This window comes from Chenopodium quinoa, unplaced genomic scaffold (assembly GCF_001683475.1).
Source record: "Chenopodium quinoa cultivar QQ74 unplaced genomic scaffold, ASM168347v1, whole genome shotgun sequence".
Taxonomy (NCBI): domain Eukaryota; kingdom Viridiplantae; phylum Streptophyta; class Magnoliopsida; order Caryophyllales; family Amaranthaceae; genus Chenopodium; species Chenopodium quinoa.
This window is the reverse complement of record NW_018743574.1, coordinates 7,775,041-7,787,837: the sequence shown is the minus strand read 5'-3', so window position 1 is coordinate 7,787,837 and position 12,797 is coordinate 7,775,041. Positions and strand designations below refer to the sequence as shown.

At 34.1% G+C, this 12,797-nt stretch overlaps 1 long non-coding RNA gene across 1 annotated transcript; it reads left to right on the top strand.

Moving 5' to 3' along the window:
• Positions 1 to 4,277: 4,277 nt before the first annotated feature.
• Positions 4,278 to 6,947, top strand: LOC110681721. Its single transcript, XR_002503343.1, has 3 exons — positions 4,278 to 4,564; positions 5,500 to 5,590; positions 5,951 to 6,947. It is a non-coding gene; the product is annotated as an uncharacterized LOC110681721 (long non-coding RNA).
• The last annotated feature ends 5,850 nt before the right edge of the window (positions 6,948 to 12,797 follow it).

The window sequence follows — 12,797 nt, the reverse complement described above, 5'->3', positions numbered from 1 at the left end:
ACTATTTTGAAATATTGCATTGCTGAGCATGATAAGTTTAAGTCTTTATTGTTGCAATCTTTTTCTGGAATTGAAGGTAGAGTTAGCTTCACTTGTGACTTGTGGACAACATGCACTAATCGAGGTTATCTCACCTTAACTGCACATTATGTTGATAAAAATTGGTGTCTTAGGTCTAAAATTCTGAATTTTAGATATTGTGGTCCTCCTCATACTGGTGTTGAGGTAGAAAAATTTGTGTTAACTTATTGGGGAGTGGAACCTTCAGGGTAAAGCTTTTGCAATGATTGTTGATAATGCTCGATCCATGGATAGTATGGTTAAGCTTTTGAAAAAAGATTTAATGTTGACTTCTCCTCTTCCTTGTAATGGTAAATTTTTTCATATTCGATGTTCTGCTCATGTCTTGAACATTATTGTTCAAAGAGGTTTAAAAGAAGTTGATAATAGTGTTTAAAAATTGCGTGAGGTTTGTAAATATATTGATTCTTCAGACTCTAGACTCACTCAATTTGAGCATGCTCTTCATGAGGTTAATTGTGTGTTTAATGGAAAGTTACGTCTTGATGTTGTGACTCGTTGGAATGCCACCTGTACGATGCTCCGAAAAGCTTTAGAAGCAAATGAAGCCTTGAAATTGGTTATCGATAGGTTTATGGGTTATGAATTCAAACTTTCAGATGATGAATGGGATACCCTTGCTAAAATATGTCAATTCCTAAAGCCATTTCATGAAATCACTGTGTTATTCTCTGGTTCAGAATATCCTACTGCAAATTTGTATTTTGCTAGTGTTTTAAAAATTGAGCACACAATAAGTAAAGCCCATATAGACTCTAAACTTGCACCCATGGCAAAAGTTATGCTTGAAAAGTTTGAGGGCTATTGGGATGAATATAGTTTGATCCTTTCGATTGCTATTGTTCTTGATCCTCGCTATAAACTTGTTCGAGTGACGAAGATGTTAAAAGTGCTTTATGTTGATGAGGCATGTGCTGAAAAGGCGAAGGTGATTAAAGATGCTCTTTTGGAGTTGTATAACTTTTATTTTTGTATGTCTTCCGGTTTTAAATCAAGTACAATTGTTCCACCCTCCATCCCAATTGTTATCGATAAATCAAATAGTCACTTGGATGATGATATATTCAAGGTAATCAATTTCTTTTTATTGTGGCTTACAAATTTAATAATTGTATGTTTTAATTTTTATTATTTAATAAAAGCATTTTGTTTGAACTTTTCTAGTATGTTGATGATGATGATGACGAGGATGGCCCATCAAATTGGCCATCGATGGAGATTGATTCTTATTTGAATACTCCTCGGCAACCAATTCATGAAGGGCTAAATTATGATGTTCTCAAGTATTGGGAATCTCAGATTAGTGTGTACCCCATATTAGCTGTTATGGCTAGGGATGTTTTGGCTATTCCTATTACATCGGTTGCCTCTGAGTGTTCTTTTAGCATGGGTGGTTGTATTTTAAACAAATATAGGAGTGCACTTTTGCCTAAGAATGTTGAGGCGTTGGTTACCACACAAAATTGGTTACGTGGTTATGATTGTGATATTGAGGAAGACGTCCTTGAAATTGGTAAAGAAGTGATTGATGAAAGTTTTGCATCTAATTAAGAAGGTATGGATGTTGTATTGTAGTGATGCTTAATTTATATTGTGTTACTTAATTTTATTTATTTTTTTTTTTTTTTTTGAGAAAAGTGTTGTTTTGTGAATTGTTTTTAAAAAATGCATGCATTTATTTATGCTCAATGCATGTGGTCTGCTGCTTTCATCATGTGTAGTCTATAGCTTAAACACTGAATTGCTACTTACCTTAGAATGAATTGTTTTTAAAATGCATGAAATTTTAGTTTTTTTAAGCCATGTTCGTATTATTGTATTAGTCAGACTAAGGCGATACACTTAGAGCATTAGCTCAAAGTAGAACATCACAATTGGACAAACTGTATCATAGCTACATACCGGGTTAATGCAACTAGACAATTCAACTCTTACAAAATTCAGATTGCGGTGCAAACAACAGACTAACCTCCTTACTAAATAAAATTGCAGGGACTTGGAGATCTAGAAATGGAGCTGGTGATACCTTAGACAATGATGCAAGATCAAGGAATGAACTTCTATATAAGACCATTTTGCTTTCCCCTACCATTGTCTGTAGTAAAATTGTCCTTGAACAAAAACTTAGACTTCTACACTCTATGGATTAATGTATAAAATATACTATTGTGATAGGATTCTGTGAAGCTACGTACCTAATAAGTGAATAAATTATATGAGCTACGTACCTAATAATTGATTAAAAATATAAGAACAGTTAATCGAACATCAACTCATCAATTATTCTAGTTAAGGAGACTAATCTTTCCATAAGCTATAAAATGAGAATGATAAATAATGTTGAGTATAAAATCAAAATTACAAAATTTTTGTACATCACTAGCTCCAAATATTGACATCTATTGTATAATTATTTGTACATCAGTAGTTGTTCCTTTGAACCTTGTCTGATAGTCTTATGTGTTTTTTTCTTTAAATGTAAGGCATTTAAAACCATTTAACATTCTTGAACGATGGAAATCATAAATTCCATCTCTTTTCGAACTTAGGACATTATACTGAGGTCATAATAACGAGGGATGAATTGAGGAGATAATGACCTGCACTGACCCGCCCAATAACCACCCCTAGTAGGAAGTGGTTTGTAAACGGTTCGAATTATATGCGATTCGGTTCATAAACGGTTCGGTTTACAAGCGGTTCGGTTTATAAACGGTTCGGTGCAAACGGGTTGCAGTTTGTTAACGGTTCGGTGTAAACGGTTTTTATGCCAGTTTAAACGGTTTCGGGTTAGAAACAGTTCGGTTCATTTTCGGTTCGGTTTCCTTTTCAGTTCGGTTTAGATTTGGTTCGGTTCTTAATCGGTTTAACGTTTTCTCGGATCGGTTCGGTTTCGGTTTTACTAACACGCGGTTCGGGTCGGTTTTCGGTTTTAAAAAAATCGGTTTTTAATCGGTTCGGTTCTCATACGGATCGGTCGAAACAGTCCGGTTTCCCCGGTTCGGTTCGGTTTTTGACAGTGCTAAATATGGGTATATCTTTTTGAAACGCCCAAAATAATATATGAGACTAACAAATTGGAATGGAGGGAGTAGTTCAAATTACGTGTCGTGTTGGAAAAACGTACATAGCAATTCATTTTTTTTGGTGCTCACGCGGGGCTAAGCCCCATAAACTAAATTGCAATTCATTTAATAAACAAAAAATAGAACATAATAAAAGTGAAAGTAATCAAAGGAAGAAGAAACATAGTTATGGTTGGATGAGAGGTGAAAGAGTCACACTCCTAATATCCTCATTAAAGAGTTAGTCGAAGCTCCCTTCTACCATGCTAGTCCTATTTTGAGTCACTCTTTGTTTTGCAAGTGTATCTGTTAATTTATTTCCTTCACGAAATACATGAATCACTTCTCCCTCCCATTTCTATTTGCCTATCAAGTTGCCACCATGATTAACCAAGTGAGCGCACTCATCCCTTTTAGATGTATCTTTACATATGGCTTGTACAGTACAGAGTAACAAGACTATCAAGTTGGATCATGAGTTTGCTAATTCAAAGATCACATGCTAGTTCCAAACCTCTCACCAATGCCATTATCCATGCACAAAGGCTTTGCAACTAGCAAAATAGCAAGCTAAAAAGAAAAAAAAAACACAGTTTTTGATAATTTAAATCCTAAATCCTTGTCGTTTAAATACAAATCTCTTTTCACCATCGGTTAAAATAAATTCTTATTAGTTTTTTAATTGTGATTTTTTAAGATTACTTTAATTCAAGTTATCCTGGCTTGAGGACTCGATTAGCTCGAAATATGCAATACATTAGCAACAAAATTCAATTCAAATATCAGATTAGGTCCTGTACTCTTCACCTTAAAAAATAATATTAAGTAAAAATAAGTTCAGTTCAGTAAAATTAATTTCAGTTCAGTAAAAATAATTTCAGTTCAGTAAAAATAAGTTCAGTTCAGTAAATTTCAGTTTTCTTAAAGAAGAATTATAATAGAAAATTAGTAAAAATAATTCCAGTTCAGTAAAAATAATTTAAGTTCATCAGTTCAGTAAAATTAAGTTCAGTTCAGTAAAAATAATTTCATTTCAGCAAAATTAAGGTGAATCAAACAAGGCCTTAGAGTCGAATAATCACATAAAATTCTTCTCAAATTTCCAATGTAAGATTTTAAGGTGCACATAGCAAAATTCTAGCAACAAAAATCCTAAATTGACTTGAGACGCAAGAGGCAAATGACTAAACAGGCAATTAAATTAATGATGGTTTGAAATTAAGTAATTAAAAAGCTAAAATCTTGAGAAAAAAAACTCTCCCCTTTTCCTACAGTCTAGTCCCTTTTGTCTTTCTATTTGGAATTCTATTCCTCTATTGAAAAAAAAAAAAAAAAAAAAAAAGTCTAGCCCTCTAGCGTACTCTGAGTTTTCCATTGAAGCACCTACCACGCTTTATCTCCTCCAAGCTGCTTCTAAGGTACAATTTTAATTTTTTTTAATTATATTTGTATTAGTTTCGAATACCAGTATCACAATTTAGGGTTAGTTACTTAATTTCACACCATCATTAATTTAATTGCCTGTTTAGTCATTTGCCTCTTTCGTCTCAAGTCAATTTAGGGTTTCTCTAAGGTGAATTATTGAACTATTGGTTATGATTACCAAAATTATGAAAGATTGTAACGAGCAATTTTTTGTTGCTAGAATTTTCCTATGTGCACTTTACATTGGAAATTTGAGAAGAATTTTATGTGATTTTTCGACTCTAATCTGATATTTGAATTGAATTTTGTTGCTAATGTATAGCATATTTCGAGCCTAATCGAGTCCACAAGCCGGGCCATTGTAAGGCTGTTGGTGTCCCGGCTGAGCTCGGGTTTTAGGCTTGTTGAGTTAAGCATGCCTAAATTCTAATGATCTCGAGCCGAGCCTACACCTATTCAGGCTTGGTTTGACATTTTAGCATCCTTAATTAGCCCCTCTGAATAAGTTCGATAATTAACAAGACTTCAACACCATTAAACATCTTCAACCTTTCAGCCTAATATAGCAGGCATTTGTTTATAGCTCTATAATGTTAGGATGAAACTATGAATATAGGCTTTGTTTTCCTGGGTCAGGGAAGCTGTCCTTTCCGCCCTCGCTCAGGTATGGCTTGGGTTTGGTGTAGTATGAAGGTTTGTGGGAGACAATAGTTAAAGTTAATTGTTTTTATATAATCAATTCATAGTGTATGGTTTTCTTATTTAATTTCCCGAGTATTTGAAGAGATGGGTGTGAAAACAAACAAATATATTATGTGGAGGACCATTAGCGGACAGGGGAGAAAGAAAGAGCCAGGAAACGAGATATGAAACGCTAACTCATATCTTTGGTGTTTGTCTAACTAAGAATAGCTTTGATTTGATGCAGAGTGTCCATGGTCTCTTGGTTAGCAGTATAAGGATGGTGAACTCTTAAACTTCTGGGAACATCTCATGACTTTGGGTTTTTACTCTTCCTGGTAAAGTACCATAATCTTCTTCTTTATGACCTTCATTTTCTCACCTCTCGATTTTGACATTTTCGATGAAAATTATTTAGCTAGTAGGTTTTGTATTGGAGTGTCTTTGCACCGATGGCTGACATTGAAGCTATAATCACTGAATTTGTGATGGAATTTCTTTGCGTTGATGGCTAATATTGAAGTTATAATTACTGAATATATTTTATTAAGATGTTAAATTTAGCTAATTGGTTGATAGAATTGGTTCCGACATCATGTACATTGATTGCTGATTGGAGTTGCTCTCAAATTTTAATTTACTAAGAAAGTATATACCATATATTTTGTTTTGTAATTTTTTAATGTATGATCTTTCAGGAATTGCTTGAGAAATTTGACAAGCAGACTTCAGTTTTCTCAAAGGTGAACATGTTTTGTTTTAAATTAAATGATAATTAAATCCAAGCTTCATGTTTTGATTATCCTTTTTTATTAATTTATTAATCTGTGAACCCTATTCAATACTCGTATCTAATAGACAATTATCCATTATTTATTTATTTATTTTTAAATTGCAATATTGGTATCATTTAATTTTTATGTAGTTCGTCTGTTTTCAGAAGCTCTTATTTATTTATTTATTTATTTATTTATTTATTTATTTATTTATTCCTACTATTGTACACAAAGACAATAGGATGGTTGATGTGTTTAGTGGGTTTAATAAAAAGGTGGATTAAGTAGGAGAGAAAGTGTAAAAAGGTGGGTGGGTGTAAGAGATATATGGATGAAGAGAGTAAGTGAAAAGGTATAAATATTGTAGAGCAAGCGGTATAAGGTAGTAAAAAGGGTTTGCCAGTGTAAATTGAAAGTGTTAAGAACTTCCAGATTCGAACAGAAAATAGAAAGTGTTCAGAACTTTTTAAAATTATACTACGTACTAAAATTCGGAACAGAACAGAAATAGAAGAAACAGATTCTTCCCTTTTCAAGCCAAGTCTCACATTGTGTAGCATTTTCCCCTGTTTTGCTTCAAATTACGTACCTTGCATGGTGGTTATAGTTGACTTTTAAAATTATGGAGTTTGACCATTGTTTTCATTTGGTTCCATCTCATTCATTGAATCCTTCAAGTCAAATGATTTCAATGCATGATTATGTCCAGACTTGTGCATTGCATGGCTTGTTGATTTCTCACGTGCATTCTTGCATTGAAACCCTGAAGAGATTTTTTGAGGTTTGCGCAACATGTCATTGAAAGTCCTGCATGGGACTAACATGACAATTCTGTTACACTTTCAATTAAGCAATCTCTGTTTGTATGGATACAAACTTTGTAAAAGATTTAATGACGTTTGATTGGTTTCTAGTTATGCTACCTGGTGATTTCTAGTTAATTAAATTGGCCGTTGTAAACCGGTAAATCGGTGCAACTTGTAAACCGATAAATTGGCCGTTTAAAAGCAAATTGAATGGTTCCAAACACCCAATTGGACTCCCGAAAGGTATTAGGTACCATGGTAAACATTTCGTCAATTTTTATTTCCGGGCGAAAAAAGTGAAAAAAATTCAAAAATTGAATACTAATATCCACGCTTTTTGAGAAATTTTGGAGATTTCGAGGCCCGGTGTCGAAAAGTCTTGAAATTCAATGGGATACATCTCGTGGTCATATAATGCCGTTTGGAACCACATATGATCATTATTTGTTATCATAAAGGTTCGTGGTAGGCTTGAATTAATGAAATCAATGCAATTTGTAAACCGGTAAATTGGTCATTTAAAGGCAAATTGGATGGTTCCACCCAGCCAATTGGACTCCCAGAGAGTATTAGAGACCATGGTAAACATTTCAGCAATTTTTATTACCGGGCGAAAAAAATCAAAAAATTTCAAAACTGAATGCTAATATCCACGTTTTTTGAAAATTTTTGGAGGTTTTGGGGTCCGGTGTAGAAAAGTATTAATTTTTTAAGGGATACATCTCGGGGTCATATAATGCCGTTTGGAACCATATATGATCATTATATGTTGTCATAAATGTTCGTAGTAGGCTTGAATTAGTAAAATCCGTGCAACTTGTAAACTGGTAATTAAAATTGGTCGTTTTCGGAGGGTATTATGGACCATGGTAAATATTTTGACAATTTTTATTTCCAGGCGAAAAAAAGTCAAAAAATTCCAAAATTAAAGACTAAAATCCACGTTTTTTTAAATTTTTTTGGAGATTTCGAGGCGCGGTGACGAAAAGTCTTGAAATTTTAGGGGATACATATCGGGGTCATATAATACGGCTTGGAACCATATATGATCATTATTTGTTGTCATAAATGTTCGTGGTATGCTCGAGTTAATGAAATCGGTGCAAGTTGTAAACCGGTAAATTGGTCGTTTGAAGGCAAATTGGATGGTTCCAACCACCCAATGGTAGTCCCGAACGATATTAGGGACCATGGTAAACATTTCGGCAATTTTTATTTTATGGCAAAAAAGATTAAAAAATTTCAAAAATTAAAGGCTAATGTCCACGCTTTTTTTTGAGAAATTTAGGAGGTTTCGGGACCCGGTGTTGAAAAGTCTTGAAATTTTAGGGGATACATGTCAGGGTCATTTAATGCCTTTTGGAACCATATATGATCATTATTTGTTGTCATAAATGTTCGTGGTAGGCTTGAGTTAATGAAATCGGTGCAAGTTGTAAACCAATATATTGGTCGTTTAAATGCAAATTGGATGCAATTAGACTCCCGGGGGAGTATTAAGGACCATGGTAAACATTTCGGAAATTATTATTTATGTGCGAAAAAAGTCAAAAAATTTCCAAAATTAAAGGCTAATATCCATACTTTTTTGGAAATTTTGAAACTTTCGGGGCCCGGTGGCGAAAAGAAATGAGATTTTATGGGATACATTTCGGGGTCATATAAAGTCGTTTGGAACCATAAATGATCATTATATGTTCATAAATGATGGTGGTAGGCTTGAGTTAATGAAATCGATGCAAGTTGTAAACCGGTAAATTGGCCGTTTAAAGACAAATTGGATGGTTCTACCCAAACAATTGGACTCCTAGAGGGTATAAGGGACCGTGGTAAACATTTCGACAATTTTTATTTAGGGCAAAAGAAAGTAAAAAAATTCCAAAATTGAAGTCTAATATCCACAGTTTTTGATAAATTTTGGAGATTTCGGGGCCCAGTGTCGAAAAGATTTTAAATTTTAGGAGATACATCTCGGGGTCATATAATGCCATTTGGAACCATATATGATCATTATATGTTGTCATAAATGTTCATGGTAGGCTTGAATTGATAAAATTGATGCTGTTGTAAACCATTCAATTAGCCGTTTAAAGGCAAATTGGATGGTTCTACCCACCCAATTGGACACCCAGAGGTTATTAGAGACAATAGTTAACATTTCAGTAATTTTTATTTCTGTGCGAAAAAAAGTCAAAAAATTCCAAAATTGAAGGCTAATATCTATGCTTTTTTAGAAATTTGAAAGTTTCGGGGCCTAGTGTTGAAAAAGAAATGAGATTTTAGGAGATACATCTCGGAGGTCATATAATGCTGATTGGAACTATAAATGATCATTATATGTTGTCATAAATGTTCGTGGTAGGCTTGAGTTGATGAAATCGATGCAAGTTGTAAACCGGTAAATTGGTCGTTTAAAGGCAAATTGAATAGTTCTAACTAACCAATTGGACTCCCTGAAGGTATAAGAGACCATGGTAAACAATTCAGTAATTTTATTTCTGGGCAAAAAAATTTCAAAAAATTCAAAAATTAAAGACTAATATCCACATTTTTGAGAAATTTTGGAGGTTTCGGGACCCGGTGTCGAAAAGGGTTGGAATTTTAGGAGAAACATCTCGGGGCTGTATAATTCCATTTGGAACCTTAATGATCATTTTATGTTGTCTTAAATGTTCGTGGTAGGCCTAAATTAATGAAATCAGTGCAAGTTGTAAATCAGTAAATTGGTTGTTTAAAGGCAAATTGGATGGTTCCACCCACCCAATTGGACTCCCAGAGGGTATTCGGGACTATGAAAATCATTTCGGCAATTTTTATTACCGGGCAAAAATAAGTCAAAAAATTCATAAATAAAAGACTAATATCCACAGTTTTTAAGAAATTTTAGAGGTATTGGGGCCTTGTGTCGAAAAGACATGAGATTTAAGGAGATACATCTCGGGGTCATATACTGCCGTTTCGAACCATATATGATCATGAGATATTGTCACAAATGTTCGTGGCAGGCGTGAATAAGGAAATCGGTGCAAGTTGTAAATACGTAAAATGGACGTTTAAAGGCAAATGGGATAGTTCCAACCACCCAATTGGACTCTCCAAAAGGGTATTAGGGACAATGGTAAACATTTCGGCAATTTTTATTTCCTAGTAAAAAAAAGTAAAAAATTGAAGGCTAATATCCACGCTTTTTGAGAAATTTCGAAAGTTTCGTGGCCAGGTGTCGAAAACGCTTGAGATTTTAAGAGATACATCTTGGGGTCATATAATGTTGTTTAGAACCGTATATGATCATTATATGTTCGTGGTTAATGAAATCGATTCAAGTTGTAAACCGGTAAATTGGCCGTTTAAAGACAAATTTGATGGTTCTACCCAACCAATTGAACTCCCAGAGAGTATAAGAGACCATGACAAACATTTTGGTAATTTTTTATTTTCGGGCAAAAAAAAGTCAAAAAAATCCAAAATTGAAGGCTAATATCCGTAGTTTTTGAGAAATTTTGAAGGTTTTGGAACCCGGTGTCGAAAAGGCTTGTGCTTTTAAGAGATACATCTCGGGGTCATATAATGCCGTTTGGAACCATATGATCATTATATGTTTTCATAAATGTTCGTGGTAGGCTTGAATTAATGAAATCGGTGCAAGTTGTAAATCGTTAAATTGGTCATTTAAAGGAAAATTGGATGGTTCTACACACCCAATTGGACTCTCAGAGGGTATTAGGGACCATGGCAAACATTTCGGCAATTTTTATTTCTAGCGAAAAAAAGTTTAAAATTTCAAAATATCCACGCTTTTTGAGAAATTTTGAAGGTTTCGGGGCCCGGTTTCGAAAAGGCTTGAGATTTTAGAAGATACATCTCGGGGTCATATAATCCAGTTTGGAACAATATATGATAGTTATTTTCAGTGGCGGACCCAGGAATTTCCTACTGGTGAGTCACAATCGATAACCAAATATGTAAAAAAAAATTTTACCAAAATTTCTAAGAAAAATTATTTACAAAGATCATCCAAATAGAAAATTGACAAGATTACAATACTAACTTATAATTAACAAGCTTAAAATTGACCTAAAATAATAATCACAATAATTAACAAACTAATTTATTTATTTAATTTTTTTTTTAAGAAACTTAATAATTTTTTTGGGCCCTGGCGCCAAGCACAAATGCAGGTCCGCCGCTGGTTATTTTTTGTCATAAATGTTCGTGGTAGGCTTGAATTAATGAAATCAATGCAAGTTGTAAATTGTTAAATTGGCCGTTGAAAGACAAATTTGATGGTTTTACCCACCCAATTGGACTCCCAGAGGGTATTAGGGACTAGGGACCATAGCAAACATTTCGGTAATATCTATTTGCGGGCCAAAAAAAGTCCAAAAATTAAAGGATAAGGGCTTGTTCTCATATGTTTATATTCAGTTCAGCTCAGTTCAGTTATGTTCAGCTCCTAATTTCCTTCTCTTATAAAATATTCATTTCAGTTTAGTTCAGTTCCTAATTTCCTTCTGTGATAAAATATTCATTTCAGTTCAGTTCAACTCAGCTCAGTTCAATTAAGTTCAAATTAATTTAGTTTAGTTTAGTTCAGTTCAGCAAAGTTCAATCTATGAGAACAGACCCTAATTTCCACATTTTTGAGAAATTTTGAAGGTTCGGTGCCCGGTGTTGAAAAAACTTGAGATTTTAGGAGATTCATCTCGGGTTCATTTAATGCCGTTTGGAACCATATAAGATCATTATATTTTGTCACAGATGTTCGTTGTAGGCTTGAATTAACGAAATCGGTGCAGGTGTAAATCGGTAAATTGGACGTTTAAAGGCAAAATTGAAAGTTCCACCCACCTAATTGGACTCTCCGAGGGTATTAGGGACAATGGTAAACATTTCGACAGATTTTATTTTCGGGCAAAAAAATAGTCAAAAAATTCCAAAATTGAAAACTAATATGCACGCTTTTTGAGAAATTTTGGAGGTTTAGGGCCTAGTGTAGAAAAGACTTGAGCTTTTAAGGGATACATCTCGGACTCATATAATGCCATTTGGAACCATATATGATCATTACAAGTAGTAAATCGGTAAATTGGCCGTTTAAAGGCAAATTTGATGGTTCCATCCACCCAGTTAGACTCCCAGAGGGTATTAGGGACCATGGCGAAAATTTCAACAATTTTTATTTGCGGGCGAAAAAAAGTCAAAAATTCCAAAATTGAAGGCTAATAACCACGCTTTTTGAGAAATTTTGGAGGTTTCGGGTCTCGGTGTCGATAAAGCTTGAGATTTTAGGGGATACATCTCAGAGTCATATAATGCCGTTTGGAACCATATATGATCTTTATATGTCGTCATAAATGTTCGTGGTAGGCTTGAATTAATGAAATTGGTGCCAGTTGTAAATCAGTAAATTGGCCGTTTATAGGCAAATTGGATGGTTCCACCCACCATGTTGGACTCCCAAAGGATATTAGGGACTATGACAAATATTTTTCCAATTTTTATTTGTGGGCGAATAAAAGTCAAAAAATTCCAAAATTGAAGGTTTCGGGTTGAGAAATATCCACGTTTTTTGAGAAATTTTGGAGGTTTCGGGTCCCGGTGTCGAAAAGGCTTGAGATTTCAGGGAATACGTCTTGGAGAGTCATATAATGCCGTTTGGAACCATATATGATCATTATATGTTGTCATAAATGTTCGTGGTAGGCTCGAATTAATGAAATCAGTGCAAGTTGTAAATCGGTAAATTGGTCGTTTAAAGGCAAATTGGATGATTCCACCCACCCAATTGGACTCCCAAAGGGCATTTGGGACCATGGAAAACATTTTGGCAACTTTTATTTCCAGGCAAAAAAAAGTATAAATTTTCAAAATTGAAGGCGATTTTTGAGAAATTTTGGAGGTTTGGAGGCCCATTGTCGAAAAGGCTTGAGATTTTAGGAGATACATCTCGAAGTCATATAATG